Raw genomic sequence first — 6,677 nt, forward strand, 5'->3', positions numbered from 1 at the left:
TTGAGATTCTTCAAATTAGCCACCCTTTGCCTTGATGAGTGTTGCTCACACTTAATTCTCAACACTGCATTCTCTCTACCTGCTTCATGAGGTAGTCACCTGGAATGCTTTTCCAACAGTCTTTTTTGTGTAATTTTCAGTTTTTGCCTCCCCACTAAGACCACTCCCAGACAGTCCTAACAAAATTCTTGCTTGAGAAATTGCTTTTTGCTTAGAAGCAATACTGGGGTGAAGGTTCACCTTCTAACAGGACAACGACCCTAAGCACACAGCCAAGACAATGCAGAAGTGGCTTCGGGACAAGTCTCTGAATGTCCATGAGTAGCCCAGACAGAGCCCGGACTTGAACCTGATCGAACATCTGTTTAGAGACCTGAAAACAGCTGTGCAGCAAAGCTCCCCATCCAACCTGACAGAGCTTGAGAGGATCTGCAGAAAAGAATGGGAGAAACTCCCTAAATACAGCTGTGCCAAGCTTGTAGCATCATACCCAAGAAGACTCGAGGCTGTAATTGCTGCCAAAGGTGCTTCAACAAAGTACTGAGTAAGGGTCTGAAAAGTTATGTAAATGTGATATTTCCCAAAATTTCTAAAAACCTGTTGTTGCTTGGTCATTATGGGGTATTGATTGATGAGGGGAAAAAACTATTTAATACATTTTAGAATAAGGCTGTAACGTAACAAAATGTGGCAAAATTCAAGGGTTCTGAATACTTTCCGAATGCACTGTATCAGTTTAAAAACAAAGTAAAAAATCTGGGGCTCAAAACAGGTGGGGCTCTGTCCAGCACCTGCCCTGAATGACGGGTCGCCACTGGTGGGTAGGTTAGTGTACATGATGAGATTATTATGGATAAGAGTGAGAATATTTGTATTTGTCAAACGGCAGTCATGCATTGATCATCATGTCTCCAGAATATCTGTCAGCATTTATAAAATTGTACCAAAACTTCCTGTTTCCATGACAGCTGTCTTGATTTGTTTTTATACGATATGACTTTACTCGCATTAAAACTATGGACGGAAACATGGTTAGAAAGGTACTTAATTGCTACCCAAAAATGATTTTATATTGAGATAAAAATGGCTGCATTGGACCTTTAATTCCGGCTTTAACTTAGACCTTGACTCATCTGCCCTGGGCTTTTTGTGTACCTCCGACCCAATCTTCGGGCTACCCAAGAGGAAATGCAGGCGAAAAAGAGGCAAGAGAACAGGTGTTCTGGTGAGACTAAGGCGAAGGGAAAACCAGCCCCTCCATTTTATTGGCCACTTGATAAAAAGATGGATGACCTCCAATCACAAATTTTGCTTTCAACGGGACTCTCGTAATTGCAATATTCTCTGCTTTACTGAAACATGGCTCTCTGACATGACACCCCCCACGGCTATCCAACTTTATGGATTGTACATTCACCGAAAGAACAGGACATTGGACTCAGGGAAATCCCAAGTTAAATGGATCAACACTCGCAAGGCTGCAGGGCCAGACGGTATTCCACGGCACATTCTCAGAGCATGCGCAGACCAGCTGGCAGGGATCATTACAGACATTTTCAAACTCTTCTTGTCCCATTCTGTAATCCCCACATGTCTTAAGCTGATCACCACCATTCCTGTTCCCAGGAACACTAAGGCAACCTGCCACAATGACTATTGCCCTGCAGCTCTTACATCTGTAATCATGAAGTGCTTCGAAAGGCTGGTCATGGCACACATCATCTCCATCATCCCAGACACCGTTGACCCACTCCAATTTACATACAGCAATCTCAATTGCACTCCACACTGCCCTCTCCCACCTAGACCAGGAATAACAATGTGAGAATGATGTTCATCGCCTGCAGCCCAGCGTTCAACACTATTGTGCCCTCCAAGCTCGTCACTAAGCTCGGGATCCTGGGACTGAACACTTCCCTCTGCAAAAGTCTTAAAAGGTATTAGAAAGACACTATATATGGGCTTCCAGAGTGGCGCTGCGGTCTGAGGCACTGCATCGCAGTGTTTGAGGCGTCACTACAGACCCGGGTTCGATGCCAGGCTGTGTCACAACCGGCTGTGACCAGGAGTCCCATAGGACAGCGTATAATTGGCCCAGCGTTGTCCGGGTTAGGTGAGGGTTTGGCCGGGGTGGCTTTTTCGATATCACGTAAAAGGTGGCTAAAATACACAAAAAATATGTATAAAGAAAGAAATACACTATATATAAAAGAGTATGTTGACACCCCTTCAAATGAGTGGATTCGGCTATTTCACTCACATCCGTTGCTGACAGGTGTATCAAATCGAGCACACAGGCATGCAATCTCCATAGACAAACATTGGCAGTAGATTGGCCTTACTGAAGAGCTCAGTGACTTTCAACATGGCACCGTCATAGGAAAAAAAATTCTGCCCTGCTAGAGCTGCCCCGGTCAACTTTAAATGCTGTTATTGTGAAGTGGAAACATCTAGGAGCAACAACGGCTCAGCCGTGAAGTGGTAGGCGACACAAGCGTGCAGAACGTGACTGCCGAGTGCTGAAACGCACAGCGCATAAAAATTGTCTGTCCTTGGTTGCAACACTTACTACTGAGTTCCAAACTGCCTCTGGAAGCAACGTCAGCACAAGAACTGTTCGTTAGGAGCTTCATGGATTGCGTCTCCAATGGCCGAGCAGCCGCACACAAGCCTAAGATCACCAAACGCAATGCCCAACGTCGTCTGGAGTGGTGTAAAGCTTGCCGACATTGGAGCAGTGGAAACGTGTTCTCTGGAGTGATGAATCACACCTCACCATCTGGCAGTCCGACGGACAAATCTGGGTTTGGCGGATGCCAGGAGAACGCTACCTGCCTGAATGCATAGTGCCAACTCTAAAGTTTGGTGGAGGAGGAATAATGATCTGGGGCTGTTTTGCATGGTTCGGGCTAGGCCCCTTAGTTCCAGTGAAGGAACGATAACATTCTAGACGATTCTGTGCTTCCAACTTTCTGCATGACAATGCCTTGTGCACAAAGTGAGGGGCACACAGAATTGCTTTGTTGAAATCGGTGTGGAAGAACTTGACTAGCCTGCACAACTCCATTGAAACCCCTTTGGGATGAATTGGAACGCCGACTGCGAGTCAGGCTTAATATCCAAACATCAGTGCCCAACCTCACTAATGCTTATGTGGCTGAATGGAAGTCCCCACAGCAATGTTCCAACATCTAGTGGAAAGCCTTCCCAGGAGGCTGTTATAGCAGCAAATGGGGGACCAGCTCCATATTAATGCCCAGGATTTTGGAATCGACGAGCAGGTGTCCACCTACTTTTGGTCAGTGCACATCAGAACACAATAATATTGAAGTAAAGACCCCTGCCAACTAATATCAACATTTATATTTCGTTTTGGAGAAATGATTTGCCTTCTGTAAGTTTAAGAAACATTGCCTTGTGCCTTGTAATTCCGTTACCAAAAACCCACATCTTTAAGATATTTTCTAATTTCTCTCTCTCATGAGGAGGAAGGATAATGAAAGTTCACAGAAGTAACAGGTAAAGTTAGACTGACCAATACGTTTAAGTGTTTTTACTGAGATCACGTTTGTTTATGAATCATCAAGTGATTGATACTAGTAATTATGTTACCAAATCGGTAAGAGAATTACCGAAAAATATGTAACAGAATTATTACAATTAAATTGGCTATAATGGGAAATCATAATGGTCACAAACCACAGTTGGGTCACCTGCTGCTGTCCTCCCTTCCTCTGGCATACTGTTATGTTCAGCTCATAGGGTCACCTGCTACAGTCCTCCCTTCCTCTGGCATACTGTTATGTTCAGCTCATAGGGTCACCTGCTACAGTCCTCCCTTCCTCTGTCATACTGTTATGTTCAGCTCATAGGGTCACCTGCTACTGTCCTCCCTTCCTCTGGCATACTGTTATGTTCAGCTCATAGGGTCACCTGCTACAGTCCTCCCTTCCACTGGCATACTGTTATGTTCAGCTCATAACTGTTTATTTTCTATTTCTGTCGTCTGGTTGTCAAAGCAAGACTGTGAAAAGTCAGGACCCATGATGTAAATCCGTTACCGTAATTCCTTTACCGGATGTAAATCCTGTAGTTCAATAAGCAAAATAAATACTTAAAGGTGTCACGTCATAGCTGACGCCACATTATTTTTTGGAAAACGTGGTCGCATAAAAAACTGAGGGATATTTGACCGTAATTCTATTACCATCTGCACAGTTTTCCCAGTAAATGTGTTTTTATAAAAATGTCTGTGTAAATTGTTCAAAGTAGACTTTGTGCATAGAGTTGTATGGTTTGTTAAAAGCGTCATTCAGTTATCGTGGCATTGCCCTGTGGCAACTGCACCACCCTCGACTGTAAGACCCTACAGAGGGCGTTGCCGACGGTCCAGTGCATCACGGGGGCGAGCGCCCAGCCATCCAGGACATTCGTGCTAGGCGGTGTCTGAGGAAGGCCTGAAAAATCGTCAAAGACTCCAGCTACCAGAACCATGGACTGTACTCTCTGCTCCTGTCCGCAGGCGGTACTGGAACATCGGGTCTCGGACCAACACGCTCTGAGACAGCTTCTACCCCCAGGCCATAAGACTGTTAAATGGCTAACAACTACTGCCCCTCCCACGGACTATCCACAGGTCTTTACCGACTCAGGCACACACACGTGCTCACATACAAATGCTTGCATACATCCTCACTCACACACTCATTGCTGACGCTACACACATACACCCACATGCATACACCCACTCACACCTATGCTGCTGCTATAATGATTATATTGATTCGATTTATTATTACCATTATGCTACTGCTCATTGATTATTGTGATTGCCCTTACAACTAGTTTTTATCTATTTATCTCACTGTGTCACTTTTAACCTTGTTCACATGTAGATATTACCATTAGTATTTATTACCATTAGTATTTATAATTTATTCCCGCTATCAGACACTTTCGCCCCTATTTACTATTGGGCATAAAATAATCTGAAACACAACCAAAACAAACAGCAAATGCATCCAAGGTTGTAGAGCCACAAGCTTGATGTAATCATTGCGTGCTAGGAATATGGGACCAAATACTAAACTTTAGACTACTTTAATACATGAGAATTTGTCTCAATATTTTTGGTCCCCTAAAATGGGGTGACTATGTTCACAAAGTACTGTAATTTCTAAACGCTTGTACTTTTTCAAATTCGAGGTGCTGGAGTACAGAGACAAAACAACAACAAAAATGTTTTGTCCCAATACTTTTGGAGCTTACTGTACCTACCTCAACCACTCCAGTACCCCTGCACATTCAGTACAGTACTGGCACAGTGCATACACTACCGTTCAAAAGTTTGAGGTCACTTAGAAATGTCCTTGTTTTTTTAAAGAAAAGCATTTTTTTGGTCCATGAAAATAACATGATATTGATCAGAAATTCAGTGTAGACATTGTTAATGTTGTAAATGACTATTGTAGCTGGAAACGGCAGATTTTTTATGGAATATCTACATATGCGTACAGAGGCCCATTATCAGCAACCATCACTCCTGCGTTCCAATGGCATGTTGTGTTAGCTAATCCAAGTTTATCATTTTAAAAGGCTAATTGATCATTAGAAAACCCTTTTGCAAATATGTTAGCACAGCTGAAAACTGTTGTGCTTATTACGGAAGCAATAAAACTGGCCTTCTTTAGACTAGTTGAGTATCTGGAGCATCAGCATTTGTGGGTTCGATTACAGGCTCAAAATGTCCAGAAACAAAGAACTTTCTTCTGAAACTTGTCAGTCTATTCTCGTTCTGAGAAATGAAGGCTATTCCATGTGAGAAATTGTCGAGAAACTGAAGATCTCGTTGAACGCTGTGTACTACTCCCTTCACAGAACAGCGTAAACTGGAACTAACCAGAATAGAAAGAGGAGTGGGAGTGCACAACTGAGCAAGAGGACAAGTACATTTCAAACGGTAGTGTATTTTCATTCTTGTGTTTCGTTATCTCATATCTCTTGTGTGTTTTTATTTTATATTCTCTATATTATTACATTTATTACTGTACTTTGGGACATTTCAGTACTGTTTTACACCTGTTTAATCCTGTGCTTGTGGCAAATAAACATTGAAACTTAGACTTAACACTTTTCTTCCTAACTCCCCTCCCCAAATGACTACATCTCAAATGTAGTGATAAAAATATCTCTGTGAGAGCTTTAGGACCTGATCCCTGACCCCTCTTGCCCCCCTCCTGTTTTAGGACCACTGTAGGGCGCAAACCACAAACACCTGTTGTGTCAAATCAGAATGTTGCTAACACTATGTTAACAATAGTGAGGAACTAGTTTAGAAGTAGTGCAGGGTACAAAAAGTAAACTGATGCAAGAAAGATAGAATCCTGCAGTTTTGTTGTGCAACGTTTCAACATGGTCTTCCTCAAGCCTGAGGAGATCCACAGTGAATCCCAATGTGTAGTTCCTCCCACTCCCTCCCTTCACTCCAACAGGATAGTGTGACGCACACACAAACATAATCTGACTGACAGCTGTTTGAAGGGGTGTGAAGGGAACATTGCTGGGAAGTGGCGGCGGATCGGAGCTAGCCAGAACAGTCCAAATGAGGGGTTGAAAGCGAGGGCAATAAGGGCATGACGTTTCTGACTCCATCCTTCATGTTGTAAATGGGAAAGACC

The sequence above is a fragment of the Salmo salar genome, chromosome ssa12 (assembly GCF_905237065.1).
Source record: "Salmo salar chromosome ssa12, Ssal_v3.1, whole genome shotgun sequence".
NCBI lineage: Eukaryota > Metazoa > Chordata > Actinopteri > Salmoniformes > Salmonidae > Salmo > Salmo salar.